Here is a 16,185-nt window from a genome sequence, read left to right on the forward strand (position 1 = left end):
AAACAGTGTATTTTTAAATATTTACTCGAAGTGACCCTGGACCTTGACTAGCTTCAGCTAGCAAAACAGTTTACACTTCTGAGCGCTTACGGTTCGTTTCTATTAATTGAAATTTTCGTCGTATGTGGGAGTTGACATTGCGTCATCTAACATCAGCAGAGATTAGACGTGAAGGTCGAACACATATTCAAATACCTTTAGGAGATCACTTCCTGTAACCGAATAGTCAGACTCAGACTACATACGTTTCAATGTATGTCGAAGGAAGCTTAAGAATTTGAATGAGTTTTAAAAAGCTATTTTTAACACTTTTCGGAGAAATAAACCTTAATATTTAGGCACTGGAATTGTTGACTAATTTTAATTTACTGGACTCAGGAGCAGGAGAGGGAATATTCAGTATGATTTTACGTAGTTCTACTTTATTATATTTATTATTATACAGAGTTGGCCATTGAAAACGAAACAGCGGCTCTGTAGTTCAAACCGAATTATAAAAACTCTGAGACACATCGATTTTTAATCCCAACTTTGAGCTTAGTTCAAGTCAAAACCATATCGCTTCATCACTTTGTGTCACAACCCCAACCCCTATATTTCATATAGTCATTTGAAAGGTCTTTCTTCTCTGAGTTCGGCTTATTTAAATTCTTTTCATTCATTTTTGAGATGTATCCCGTTACCGAGAATAAATCTACAAAAAGTCTCAAAAACAAAACTATCGGTGCTATCAAACTTATAATTTCTTAGGGCTACTTGCGACTGTGTGCCATCGTGTGACTGAAGAGACCCAACCGTGACCTACAGATCCTTCCACACTCTGGATATGGATAGTCACCAACCAGATCTGGCCGCCGCTGTATTCTTCTCGAGACCTCTACTGTGATCTGTCTAACGCTAGTTGTTCCCAGTTATGATTGGCATTAACTGATTTTAGGGATTGATGCAGTATAACCTCAAACTGCTTATACTGGCCTCCTGGTTTCCGGGCTCTCTCTGTGAATTCGCCATACAGAGCTATTTTGGGCCTGTCTTGTGTCTTGCATCCTCAGATTGTGGCCGCTCCATCTGAGTCGAGCCTTCGTAACTTGAGTCACAATACAACTCGCGCGCTGCAAGACTTCGGCATTTGAAACTTTGCGGGGAATCATCTGATGTGCATTACTTGTCTTATATGACATTGTTGCGTTTGTACAAGCTGTTTAAAATGTCGCCTGTAGGGTGTCTAGCTTTCGCTTCCGTAAAAAAACTTTGGGAGGACCACTGCTTTGTAAACAGCTGTCTTGGTCTTCAGATTGAGGTCGTGATTTTGAAACACTCTGTTTTTTAGCTTCCAGAATGCCCTTGATGCGGTTGCGTATTTCCGTGGTTAGCCCTAGTATTTATGAAGCTTCCCAAGTATTTGAACTGCTCGACCTGTTGTAGAGTTTCATTCTCCAGGCTGATATCTGTTTGAAGGCTTTCTGGGGGACTTACCAGGATTTTGGTTTTGTCAATATTGAATGTAGATGTCCAATATTATCTGTATACCCTCTGAGCTGCTAGCAATAAGTGCGCAGTCGTCTGCATATTGAAGTTATGTGATTAACTTTGTACGGGTTTTTGCTCTGAGGCGCTTCGGGTTGAACATGCCTCCATCATATCTGAATCATAACCCAACACCTCCTACAGGCAACACACTTATACTTGAAATACATTCAATTCTTTAATTATTCTCATTTGATTGTTCGCATTTTATTCGTTATTAATTCGTGTTCACTTTTTTCAATATTTTTGTTTATTTTTTTATATTTATTCATTATTCGTTATCTAATAACTTAGGTTAAGTTTTTAGTAGTTGAAGTAGTTTATTCGATACTGTTGTTTTTGTTGATTAATTTATTTTTTCAAAGAGTTTGTTCCTCTTTTTTCTGAGGGCTGCTGAAATAATCAGCTTCGCACCTTCAAAGATTTATGTATATCGAAAATTTCGTTTTAATTTTCTATTTTTCTTTGCCTTTTCGTTTTTTGTGTTAGAAAGGTCTTATTTGATCAACAATATTGACAAAACAATATGATATTGAAAATTAGATTGATATTGTTATTGTGAAGTAGAAAAAAGTGACGTGATATTTATGAAAGGCAGATTTTTTGATGTTAGGACATAAATATTAAAAATTGAAGAGAATATTGTCGATATTATCGATCAGCACTAATAGTGATAGTGTGCATTTGAAACTTCAGGCCCGTATCCATGATTTGTTTCATTCTGATGGATTTATCCGGAATTGGATTCGTTGAACCTTCGTTCGGTTTCAAATGGAATCTGTCCATTCAATCATGCCGAAATAGAGAGCATTCTGAGGCTCCTTTATTTTCGGCCCAATCAACGTGCGATACAAACGAATGTTTTTCCGATCATTAAAAGCGGAATGATGATGATATGAAAATAGAATCTATTCCAACGTGGAACAGCCGGCAAGGTTACTGATACGTTCGGCAAATATTGTCTTAATTAGTGTTCTGGCGTCCTTCGTAGTCACTTTAAATATGATTAATAGGATAATTGGAATTTTCATTTATCGCCAGGGCTAATCTATTTGTTGCTAGCAATGAAATTCGGTATGCCAAGTACGCGCCTTGGATATTTCCTTGTGTGAAAAGTTTTAGATTGATATTCAGAAGGATGAAACCTTTGGATCGAGCAAGGAAAAACAAAACTGTACACACTATCATCGAATGTTGAATAAAATGTCAACGTTGACTCACAATCTGAAGGATGGACTTGAATTGTAGAATTATCTGCCCAATTTAGATTTATAATCACACATTGATCACTAACCACATGTACAGGGTGTTAGTGCATAAGTGAGTCAAATTTCATGTGGTGATTTTGCATAAGAAAAGACAGTTTGCTTATAACGTTTGTTCGAAAATGCTTCGGGTTGTTGAAGATTTTCTTAAATCTTTATGGCTCTGAGAAAAGCCCAGATATGCAAATGAAATTAAGTAGTCTTTAAGAGGTACTCAGTGCTTGCGAACTTTTTGATATGTAATTTGAAATTTTATGTTCTCATAAACGTTGTGCTGTCAAAGTTTCATCAAAGAAAATAGGTCCCACAATTCCATTCTGACTGCTGGCAATCCAAAGTCCAAACTCCATTTTTTGTAGTGTTGTCTCAAAGAGAAATTTTCTGGATTTTGGTTGCTCTAAATTCTTATATTTTAAGGGTTGACATATCAGGAAGGACAAAGCCAGGGAAAAAAATCAGGTTATCAAAAAATAAGATGAGGAACCACTGGCAGCAAGCCATCTTACGAAGGTAATCAACTTCTTCAGTTTTTCAACACGTTAATCTACATGAGAACAAATTTCCAGAATCGTATGACAGACATGTGATAATGGAGACATCAGCCACTTGTGATAAAACCCAATCAAAGGTTCGTGGAGCTTCTCTAATGACATTTTCGACATTGTTTACTACCTCTGCACTTCTCCTATTTTTTTCGTTGAAGACTATTATATATTTCATGGAAAATGATAACAGTGTTAACACATCGCGAAAAAATACTTTGAAAAAATTGTTTGATTATGATTATAATCTGCAGGTTGTCAGCAACAGGACACTCAATCCTGATGTCGCTGAAACATTTATCAATGGAATATTTCCACTCGCCTTCTATTTTGTCTACATTCATGAAGTAGAATTTGAAAATACCTAAGTACATGCTTTTTGCATGTCGGTAAAAACAATGATTACTTACAACTTGTGAATAATTTTAATTCAACAACAATCCAGCAAGCTAACTTAACAGTTTATCTGGAAAATTGTAACGCAAAAGCTAAGGACTAAGTTTTTTTTTTCAACACACGTTATATTTGAAGAAAATTCAATGTACTTTTTCTATACCTACCTCGAAAAGCGTGGCGAAGGCAATGTTTTTTTAGTTCGTGTGGAAATTTTGTTTATCGACCTGAGTTGGCAGTGCTATTCTGACGAAATAGCAATTTCTAGGATATAACCGTCCAAACAATTCACTCTCAAGGTTAAAAATACATTATCTCTATATTTAATCCTAACCCAATATTGTTTCCCAACCACCACTATCTGTGCATTGCCAGCCATTATCAGTTGATTACATTATCAAAAATTATTTTTTTCTCTTTATTGATCCATTAATCAAGGTCACCCTAGAGGTAACCTAATCGAGGTCGGACAAATTATTGCTCATATCGGCGGACGATTAAAATTCAGGCCATGCTCAATTTTTTGCACTCAAATTTCCTGACGATAACAGAAATGAACTTCAAATGGAGCGAAGGTACGTGAGACGATTAACCCAGTATTGGTGAAAACTGGGTTTAGTTACCTAACGATGTTTTATGAGATAAGGCTGCAACGGGGTCAATTTTGATGAAGTACCAAGCTACCATTCGGCTTTACAGCTGAAAAACGATTTCTCCACATCTCTGATGAATGAGATCAGGGATTCAGCAGGAATTGAAGCTATCGTTGTTTTGGAATTTGAACTTCTTACGAAGGAATACAAATCCAGAAAATCACTCAGAGTCTCAGACTCTGTTTGCCATATAGAAAAAGTGTAGATATGGAAAGCAAGGTGCGTCAAAATCGTCATAAAGGGCTATATGATATCTCCTCATTTAAAACCTTCAATGATATATCTATAAAACTGGGTTTCCATTCCCAACCTAAAACTTATCTAGGCTGTTTTTTGGTTTTGTCAACTTAGCGACGCCAATGAGCCTCTTAGGAGACTATAAGAAGTACCATGAGACCAAAATAAGAGACCATTGGCTCGAAAAATCAGATATCCCTCACATTCACAAGAATAACAGCTTCATTGGATTCCTGGCAAGGTAATTGATCTTTCTAGTACAGCTTCCATCAAATCTACTCACGTTGTTACGCCAACCACTGCTACTCTCCTAGTTCCAGTGTTTTAGAGAACTCCAGTAAATGAGATGGCTTTAGGGAGGGTCTTTTTTGTTTTTCCGTTCCTGGAGATGGAAATCTATGTCACCTAGCTGACACCACGAGCTGGAGATTTAAACATAAGCTGGAAACGCGTTCAAAAATTTTCTATATCGATTTCCTGTTGCTGAGTAGAGCATTGACCATGAGACAATGTATCTATTGAACATATACAAGTCTGGAACAGGCTGTTAAAGTTGAGCAGTGAATCAATTGTATTGAATGTTTGGGAGGTAAGCTCTATTATACATGGGGGCAGTATTCAAGCCTTGGTCTTATCTGGACCTATCTTGCGAGTAATTTTTCCTAACTTCGAACAGATACCTAGCTTGACTTAGACATCTCTATATTGCTTACATGATTCACCAACAGACCGAAGGATTGACAGTCACGTCAAGGAGATGCATGGGCTCTCTTTTTCTATTATTAAAAATTAAAGCATTGAGAAGAACTGTAACATGATGCTTTATGAAAGGGAGGAATAGGAAAAGGAATAGGTACACTACCCAGAATTTCAAAGTGAATACCATTAAATGGTATACTGGGGCTGGCGCAGGAATATACGGGCCAAGCACCAAATGTAGGTACACTATCGTTAGTCTCTTGCTCGAGTGTTTTTCAGGCAGAAATATTTGCAAGATGCGTGGACATAAACCTGGAAAGAAACTATCAAGGATGTGACATAGCGATCCATTCTGATAGTCAAGCCGCTATCAAAGCAGTCATCGACTCAAAGCTGACATGGGAAATGCCGAAGGAAACTCAATGGAATAGGCAAGAACAACAAGGTCTCCTTAGTCTGGGTTCCAGATGACTCTGGAATCAAAGGAAACGAGAGGGCCAACACACTCGCCTAGAAAGGGAGCACAAACATCACTTACTAACCCAGAGCCTCTTTGTGGTATAGGCAAATGTACCAAGAAAAAGGAAACAGTTTCTGGAAAAGAAATGGATCATTCCAAAAAATTGCTCTGAAATTTTAAGACTGCAAGATCCAAGAAGTATTTGGATATGAGCAGCTCACCAGCTTCCTCATATCCTTGTCGCCTTAGAAAGCAAATGATGCAAATGGGGTTATCATAAACGGACGAGTGTATATTCTGTGGGGAAGAGGAGAAAAATCCTCTTTACCTGCTTACAGAATTCCTCGCCATTGCACGCCAACGTAAGGAATATCTTCCACTAGAAAATTATAGGAGTAATGAGGACTTAGCCTCATTGAAGCCCTCTCAGAGTTCATTGGAAGTCTAGAGCAGGAAGGCGAGCTGTAGATGGCGTAGTTGTGATAAAAGCTCTGATGGAGGCACAATAGACCTTAAGGTCACGTGACTTGTAACCCTCTTATCAAACTATAGACTATATGGGCTCTCTTGGCTTCAGCATCTGGTACTCATCAAGGTAAATTCACGTTTTTCGACTGAAAGCTGTTTGCACCATTTGGCTCTATTTGATTATATCCTTCTCAAATCTTTGTTTTAGGAATTGATTTACTGGCATCTATGGAGGTGGGATTTAATGGCACTTAAAGGTATATCACTATAGAATGGAGCTTTCAAAGTGATGTCAACCGCGAAGCTGGTTCTCGGTTGAACTAAGAAGATCCATCAGGGTCAGGAAGAGTGTTGGTGACTGAACTGAACCTGCATTCACATCGAATCTTACCCAAGTGACACAATCCACGACCATGTGAATACTTCTGATACTTCAGAGGTCTGAAATATATATCCTTCATCCTGGTTGAACAGTGGAAGTATTGGAGGTTCCTAGGCACATGTATCCAAAGTCGACGCTCCTAGAAGTTTCCCGTACAGAGCATTTTTCATGAGGCATTCTTTAAGCAGATGATCTGAAGGTTCCTCTCCTCCTTCCTACTGAATTTGCATTCGTCAGTTTCTGCTAGACCTATTATTCTCGTTAGTTACTTCTTGAGACTAAAGTTTCTTAGTACATGACTGCTAGTAGCGAAGCGTGGATTGGTTCTAGCATTTTTTTCAAAATACGAAGTACGTATACCTATAAGTTATTTCTTCCCTGATTCGAAGATGACCACTTTATGACAATGTCATGTGAATTCCAGGACGAACGCGAGGAATTCTTGAATGTGCTTCAAAGAGATGGAATTTGGTAGTTACATTCCTGTCAATTTTGGCTGAGAAAATTGAAAAACCCCGTTCCATTCGCGATCGAAGTGTGATTCACCAGACGGCACACAAGCTGAGAACCCCGAACCATCATGAACTCATGTTGCCTTCGAAATCTCGTTCCAAGCATCTTGCTCCTGCCAGATCCGAAGAACCGTGTTCCCAGATGCCCTTACGAATATTTCGTTTTTTCACAGACGGGTCCGGCCAGCTAATTGGGGCGCTTCGCTCTCTACCTGCGAATTTTTTCCCCATTGTGCATAGAATTTATGCGGAGGAAAATGTGACATGACGGGGATGCCAGACGCTCAAGTCTGAATTCCTAAAGTTGAAGGTTGACCGTTTGCGAACCTCCCATAATATTATATTGGCCGGTAAGAAAGAAGTGCGTGTGGTATAGTTGGTCGGTTGTTGCCCCCTGGTTTCGCCTTGCTCCCTTTATGATGTGAGGATGCTCCTGCACTGTTCGCGGGTCCACTGGAACCAGTGGCGTGGGAATCGGAACTTCACTCCCACTATAATCGACGTCAAAACCCTACAAGTGTGGCTCAACATTATGGAGTGACTATTATTCAACCAAAAACGATCGATACCAGACCATAACGAATTCATGAAGAAGGGTCCAAAAATCTACTATACCCAGCATTAGACAAGGAAACAATTTTTCAAGCTTGAATGAGAGAATGGTAGCACAAGATCTTATGAAGTAGTTTGCACCTGTTGTCCTTTTTCACTGAATTTGCGGACGTTTGTTTTGATATTCTGATCAGAGACCATTGAACTTCATAAGTACTCGAATCAGTTTTTCTGTTGTTTTCACAAGCATCAACTCAAACTTTAATAGATTCACAATTTTGTAATCTGCAGACACTGTGGACTGTGGACTCTATAGAATTGCATTTGGGTGAATAATTTGAAAATATTGAAATAAATGTTCTGTTATGGTACTCATTAAATAATAACAGAACGCAGCAATTTTCATCAGCAAAAAACCATCATAGTCCAGAAAAATTGGATTTATGCCAATAGCTAAGTGAAGTTGTGAGACTAGGTACTCAATCTCAACTCTATTGACATATGTCTCAGAGTTCATGATTCTTGGAATTACTGATAAATTGAATTCTGCTACCGAAACAAATTCCAGTCCAAACTATTATTGTGTCTCTCCGATAAGAATGGACTTCTTGGGCGATATGAAGAGTAACGTGTTCACACTTGTACGACAATCAGAAAAACGGCAGGATTCGTCAGTAAAGGGTACATAATGACATTCATATCACCAGTATACCTTCTGGATTGGCCACTGTAATCTTTGAAACTTATATGTTAGCGAGTGAGTGGAATATTTCTCAAGAAGAGTTACACTATTAGAGTGACCGGCCACCGAATGCGAAGCTGAGCGTTTTCAATGCTAATATAATTGACAAGCTACGAATCGAGTGACGCAGCTCGTCATTTAGCATTGAAAACGCTCAGCTTCGCACAACTTCGCACAACTTCGCATTCGGTGGCCGGTCACCCTTAGATGGATTTCATGACTATGCTTAGGGCAATTGAGGTACCTATAGCATCTCGAAGACATTGCCTTACCATTCTGGAGGTGGTAAAAGGACGTTTTCTCACCGAAAGAGTTAAAAAGGTCTTCTACTGGCGTTATAACAGTTTCATTGCCAAAGTAACGTGATATCACACATAAGCTAGTGACTTGCACTTGTGTTTGAGCAACCTGAAATATCCCAAAGGCTCTGTGGGCATCGACATCGGATAAAACTTGTCTTGGCATAATGAAAACAGAGTAAAGGATGAAAAGAAAATTATTAAAATGTGCGTCTCTCACAAACATACACAAAACATTGATAAAAATTTACTCACGATGAACCAGAAGACGTTCCTGTAATAGTTCTTAATTTATACAGGGTGTATTTGAAGCTGAGGCTTTTTTTTCGACAAAAGGTAGAACTGGTCAAAATGAAGCGTTTCACAAAAAATCACCTATAAGAAAACATTGAAAATAATTAGTGAAATACATAGATCCTGATAAGACCCTAGACCGTTTGTCAGCTGAATTATCGCAAAGCAGTGGGAAAAAACTTATCCCCTGATTCGACCATGTGGTTTCGTTTGGGATATTGGCTCGTTCGATATTTACATGGCAATGAAAATAGAAACTTAGGATTGTTGAATTGTTCTCATTATTTTTTAGTAACTTACACGATTTAATGAAATGGCTCATTTCGATAACAACTGACAAAAGAGACACAAATGTAAAAAATAGAATAATTCTTAAAAATCTCACCAATAAAATTCGTCTGAATTATTCACGAATTTTTTCATAATGGGCATCACAATCTTCTTGTTGGAACATTCCAACAATCGTCGTAAAAATGGAATGAAATGGGAAACATAATAGCACTTTTTCAACATAACTTTCAAGAAACTGCCTCGATTTTCTAAATTTTTTTATCCCAAATTGCACTATACAACAATTATGTTTCTCTCAAAAGTGACCTGATGCATCTAATCCGATGAACTTGGTACTGAACCATTCACTGTCCAGCCATATGTTTATGTTTTATTTCGTTTTTGCGAAACCGGAGTCACCTTCCACAGTCCCGTCTTGAAATTCAATTAAATTTTATAGACAATTTTTGTTAAATGGACTTATTCTTATGAGTTCTACCTTCTGTCAAGAAAGGCCTCACCTTTGAAAACACCCTGTATATTTGAAAAAAATTTAAGGTCGTCCTGAATTAACACATTTGGTCCTTGATCTGGGAGAAAATCCTACATCTTCTGGTAATTATTATATTATTACATACATTCAAAATGTACCCAGAAACAGAAAAAATTTCTCTTCGTGCAAAATCAGATGTTTCTTTGTGTTCCTCATCGAATCTCGATTGAAAACAAACAAAAATGTTTATCATGAGATGGCCTCTATATTGAAAACCTTCAATATTCCCTTCGAAGGCGAATGACTAAACATCTATAAAACAAACAAGATTATCAGCAAAGCTGATCGACATCAATACCGATCAATAAAGGAAAGAATTTCGCAAATTCCCCAAACTTTTTGCCCTCCCAAATCTATATCTCAATGGATTTTTTGATTGCTATTTTCGATCCTTTTATCGAACACTTCAGTTTCGAATTGTCACATTCATTCAAGTTTTTTTGACCTATACAGCGATCAAGATTGTTTGATAAATGAGAATCCTTCAGTTTTGAGATAAACGATGTATGAAATTTTCGAATACAGAATTGCAGCGCCTGATGATTTGAAATCAATATCGTCCCTCTCGTCGTCCCTAATATAAACACTGGTGAGCTATGTCATTGACTTAATAAGTTTAATCGTTTAACTCCTGAAAAGAGGGTTGTTAAAAGAAACCCTATCAGTAACAAAAGTAGACCATTTCAAGCACACAAAGTTAGCGTTGCCAATTGAAAAAACTCAACTATCCTCCACAGTGTGACAAACTCCTTAGTTGCACTTGAATTGTAGAAGAATTTAAAATGAAAATTGACCTTTTCTGGCTTCTTGAAATTTTAGTGTTCGAAGGTGCTGTTTAAAACCTTTAATGTATAAAATCTGCCTGATAGATATAGAGGTAGGTGAGACTTTTTCCTAATATTAGAAAAAAAAACAAATCATTGGATATGAAACTCTGTTGGAAGAGATTTATGCAAAATTCACTGACGATTTCTCAGTATCAATTTTGTATGTTGGTTTCTTTAAAAAGTTCACCTTTTTGTGGATTCAATATTCAAAATCATCAGATCCATAATCTTACTTTCTGACCTGAAGGATCCTTTCGAGTAAGTCCTGTATTCCAAGTGATGATCTTTTTGTGCCTGATCTAACGTCTTCGAGAAACGCTGCAGGACCCTCATGAGTCATGAGAATCATTTCCATTATACAGATTTGGGGGCATAAGTCTGGAATGAAAAATATTTATTCAATCAATACCTTAAAATGGAAAGCTGTAACCCTTCAATTGAGTTTTAATCACCTTTATTTCTTTCATCAAAATTGAGTGTTATTCTTCAACCCCTCAGTCTCAACCCCTAAGCCGCAACCACATCTCCAACCAAAATCTCTGGAAAAAAATTAAAATTAATAGTTTCTCCACCAACAACTGAAACTCGTTGATTGAGTTTCGATTGTATTTATTTTTTGGCAATAAAATTGAATATTTTTCTCTAACCAGCAGAAAAATAGGTATTTCGAAAAAATTAAATTGAAATATGTACTTTTTAACCCAATAATAAATAAAAAAAAAAATTAAATATGTGAATTTCGTTTGAATTGTAGGTACTAATGTTTGGGCATCAAAATTGAATATTCTTTCAATTTTTTTCCCACGTAAGATTCGCTTTTCCTGAAGCTTTTGGGAAGGGTTGCGGCTGAGGGGTTGGGGAAGAATATTCCATTTTATTGTCGAAATACAAGTATTTTCGGAACTCAATTAATCTGATCCAGTCTTGATTGTTATTGGTTGAGACTCTTTTATCGATCCCACACATGGTATAGTTAAATTCCCATTTGAAAAACGGAATTTGGATGGGGTTGTGGCTAGAGTATTGAAGAAAACACTCGATTTCATTGCCAGAAAATGAGGGTTATGAAAATCTATTGAAGGGGTGTTTTCATTCCGAGTTATTGGTTGAAGGAATATTATTTTTATTCCAGACTTATAGTTCATTAAAACTACGTGAGGTAAATCGAGAAACTTCGGACCATAAGTCAATAAATTTTGGGATTGATGAATAAAACCCATTTTCACTATCGCAACTCAAATATTTCCCATCGTATTCCATCAACTAAATCCAATCTCCCCCCAATCGATACCGAACAAACAACCTAACGACTTTTCCTTCGGAAAACTGTCGCCCACGTACGTCACTGTCTAGCGGCCTTGGTTCACTTCAAGGGCAGAGTGCCGACCCCGCGTTGCCTCTAAGCGACGGCTCTTTGTAATCTCAGCTCCAACGGATGCCCTTTGCGACCGATACACACAGCGTTCTTCGACCTTAACAATCCGGCCTTCCAACCAGACGTTATTCTTTTAGCTCTTCTCCAATTCCCCCCCCGGATCCAGAGGGGTGGAGGGTGCATGTGTGCATGTACGGGGCTCGAGAGTGAAATTAAACGTCGCGTTTGCATATGGACGTCTTGAAGATGCACCGAGGATCTGATATATCGAATTTATGTTGTGGTCGGATGGTGACAGAGGCCTTCAAATGAAGTCTTTATGGGATGATTGCTGTCTCTCACCAAGGATGCAGGACAAAGACTTCGCTATCCTTGCGGTGTCCAGTACGAAAAAAAATTATCTTGTGTTCGATATGAAATGTTCAGGGCCCAGATTCAGCCCAGATCACTATGTGGAGAATCGTAAGTTTTCATAAACACACACAAAATATGGTCCTCATGACACTTGGCTTAATTAAAAAATTACAAGAAACTCATTTCGTGTAGGTGTACGATGTACGATATTGATTTTTGTGGTTTGTATGTGCGACAACAGGCTTTTGCCTATCTGCTGCTTGCTGATCTCTTATTGTTCAGAATCAATTGTGGATTTATTGTGTATTGCCACCAGTGTGACATGCGTTTAGAAGCCGTCCAATTTGACGATTAGTGAATTGGTTGAACCATCTCTGCTGGATGCCAACCATCTCCAAGTTTCACAAAGTGTAATTATATAGTATAGCGCGGAATTTCGGTCGTGCTAGTGGAAGTGCTTTATATACTTAATGAAGTGAAAGGGCAAGAGATCACTGCTTTACAAGATCGGCTTATAGGTCAACTGCACTACTAGTGTTCTAGTTCTAGTAATTCAAACGAATTTTTGCATGGCAACATGAGATTTCTGTGCAGGGTCGTTGTCCTGCAAAAACAAAACACCTTTGGATAGCTTTCCGCGTCTTTTCTCTTTAATTTTTTCCCGAAGAGTGGTCAGTAATGTCGAATAGTAATCTCCGGTTTTTGTTTTACCCTTATCCAAAAAGTCAGACATGATTACTCCATGGCAATCCCAAAAAACTGAAGCAAGAACTTTTCCAGCAGATTTTTGGACACGAAACTTCTTCGGTCTTGGAGACCAGAGTGCCGCCATTCCATCGATTGTTGCTTTGTTTCTGGATCGTAGAAATGTACCCAAGTCTCATCCATAGTAACAATTCGGTTTAAGAAGTCTACATCGTTTTCAAATCGAGCGATGCTTCTACCCTTGCACGCTTTTGGTCAACATTCAAACATTTGGGGATCCATTTTGCAGCAATTTTTCTCATGTCCAAATTGACGTGAACTATATGATGAACGCGTTTGTATGAAATATTCAGTGCTTCAGATATCCGTTGAAGCTCAATTCATGAACTGCATCGATATTTTCGGGAACTGACACAGAAACTGGCCTTCCTGATCGGTCATCATCTTCAATGGAAAATTGACCTCTTTTGAGTCCAATTTTTCACGGCCGCATTCGAAGGACATTGATCACCAAGGGTATTAAGCATATCTTCGTAAATCTGCTTACCTCTTAAACCTTTTAAATACATTTACTTCACGATGGCTCGATACTTGGATTTTCACAATTTTCGGTGGACATCTTCTTTATTTTAATTTATTTCTTAACTCTGGTTTACTTTTTCGACCTCAAACTTCACACTGACACTTCTAATGAGTTATTGTTTGTTGCTATGGTAAGGCAATATTTTTTTCATGCATGGAACTGGTCTTGGCTAAATAGATATCAATACATCCTCGTATTTCATTTGATATCCTTTAAAAAAATGAACACGTTTTAGCGAATTCATTGTTAGACAATATTTCAAGATTTCTTTTTTTCCTGACAAGAAATTCTTGGTATTGACATGAAATTTCTTCTCTTGTCTTGAAATTTTGAAAATAATTCTTGACTTGATCTTGTCTTGAAATCGAGACAAGATATTTAAATTTTCAAGAACTTGGCGACCCTTATTTCCAACCAGCATCATCATCATCATCATTGCTGTATCCCGTTACCGGGAATAAATCTACAAAAAGAAGAAAACAAAAAAAAAGAAAAAAATTGCGAACAGAGTTGTAATTTCTTAGTGCTAGTTGCGACTGTGTGCTCTCCTGTGACTAAAGAGACCCAACCGTGACCTGCAGATCCTTCCACACTCAGGGCATGGATAGTCAACAACCAGATCTGGCCGCCGCTGTATCCTTCTCGATTCTCCACTATAACTGTGTACCAAAGACCTCCACTGTGACCTATTTTGGGGAGTCTTGTGTCTTGCATCCTCAGAATGTGGCCGCTCCATCTGAGTGGGGCCCTCGTTACTTGAGTCTCAATTATTGTACAACTCGCGCGTTGCAAGACTTCTGCATTTGAAACTTTGTGGAACCATCTGATGTGCATTATATGTCTTAGATGACGTTGTTGCGTTTGTTCAAGCAAAGATTTGTATGTCGTTCAAACTGAAAGGATCGTTTCATCGATGTACCTCCAGTAATTTCAGATGAAAGAGACTACGGATGTATTTATCATTTCGTTTATTACGGGATGAAATGAACCAAAATCATCAAGATCCACGAGAACATTAGTCTAGTCTGATTTGCCAGAGGATGAAAGCGGATGACGCACACCCAATTCAATCCCGAATATCTCATCACCTTTCAAAAAATCACGATCCTCTCTCTCGCCATACCGAAACAGTTTATTCCGTTGACATGTTTCGTGGAAAAGTTCCTGTGCCCACATCCCGTGTGCAATGACCCCCAAAAAAATCAGTCTGGATAAAAATCGTAAATGTTGGAATTTTTCATGCGTGGCTTAAATAGGATCCAAAGAAAACAAGTCGTCGCTCAGCGGGTTAGATCGAGAAAAAGCAGTAAAAAAGACAACTTATTTCGGCGAACTCATTTGCGTCCGCCGCTGCATAAGATACGATTATCAAAATTTGTGTTATTATTGTTTGAAGCCCCCCCTGTGACGTCGTCAGGATATTTGGCCAGGACCAGGGTCGCATCTCACGGGCTTGTTTGGTTTCTGTGCGATTTATTGCGACAGGATTATTTTTGTGGGTCATTATCACCTTACTCTGCACGTAGAGAGGACTTGTTCAAAACAATTTTCAATAAGCAGAAAATCGCGAAATTCTGTATGAATTTCTGGAAAAAAAAAATTTCCGCAGTTTTTAGATATAATAACATAAAACAACACATCGAAATCCATTTTCTGAAAAGCAATAAAGATCTTACTAATTAATCACATGAATGTGGAGTTAAAAAATAGTAATGGTTATTCCATGTCAAAAAATAGGAGGAACATCATATGAACCCATTACCTGAAAGATTATGTTGGATAAATTCTCTGAAAACGGCCATCTTCAACTTTTCCTGCAATGGGTGGAGGAAGATGGGGGATTTTTTATTTATTATTTCAATACAGTTCGTTTGGATTTGAAAAATTTTATTTTTGAATGGTTCGTTTTTCGTTTGTTTTAATTTCCTACCAGAATGAAAGTTCATTCGTAGAATAAAGTTTTATCGGAAAACTTTTGTTCTTCTGAGGAAAACTTGAACGAAAGTTTTGAAATTTTACATGTTGGAGCTGACAATCAGGAATTGTATATTTTCGGAAATCACTTGATTTAAGGCATTGCCAGATTTACTCGACGATCAGGTTGATCTCAACAACTGCCCCTATTGATTTCATTACGAGAATTAGAGTACATATTTGTTTTAGACCAATTAAATTTTTGTTTCATTGCCTCGCAACAACAAAAAAACATACATATGATAAAATGGACAGAAGGTAACGCACAAAATTCGAATCTTCGGTATTTACCTTTACTTTTTTGTAGAGGAATGCTACTTTTTATGTAAATCTGATTAGTTCTTCATACTGTGGGTGGAGGGTAAATGAGATTTTCAAATGGTAACCGGAATTTTTTTTTGATAGAAATATACAGGGTGTTTTCAAAGCTGAGGCTTTTTCTGACAGAACTGAAGAACAGGTAGAACTGATCAAAATGAGTCGTTCAACTAAAAATTTTCTATATAAAATATTCAAGAT

General features: G+C 37.7%; 1 long non-coding RNA gene across 1 annotated transcript in view; it reads left to right on the forward strand.

Annotated features, from left to right (window-relative positions):
- Positions 1-3,223: 3,223 nt before the first annotated feature.
- Positions 3,224-16,185, forward strand: part of LOC123313638 — an 88,051-nt gene continuing 75,089 nt past the window's right edge. The window contains exons 1-2 of the long non-coding RNA XR_006537761.1: positions 3,224-3,302; positions 3,359-3,420. This is a non-coding gene — a long non-coding RNA (uncharacterized LOC123313638). The remainder of the gene's footprint in view (positions 3,303-3,358; positions 3,421-16,185) is intronic.

Source organism: Coccinella septempunctata, chromosome 5, assembly GCF_907165205.1.
Source record: "Coccinella septempunctata chromosome 5, icCocSept1.1, whole genome shotgun sequence".
NCBI classification, from domain to species: domain Eukaryota; kingdom Metazoa; phylum Arthropoda; class Insecta; order Coleoptera; family Coccinellidae; genus Coccinella; species Coccinella septempunctata.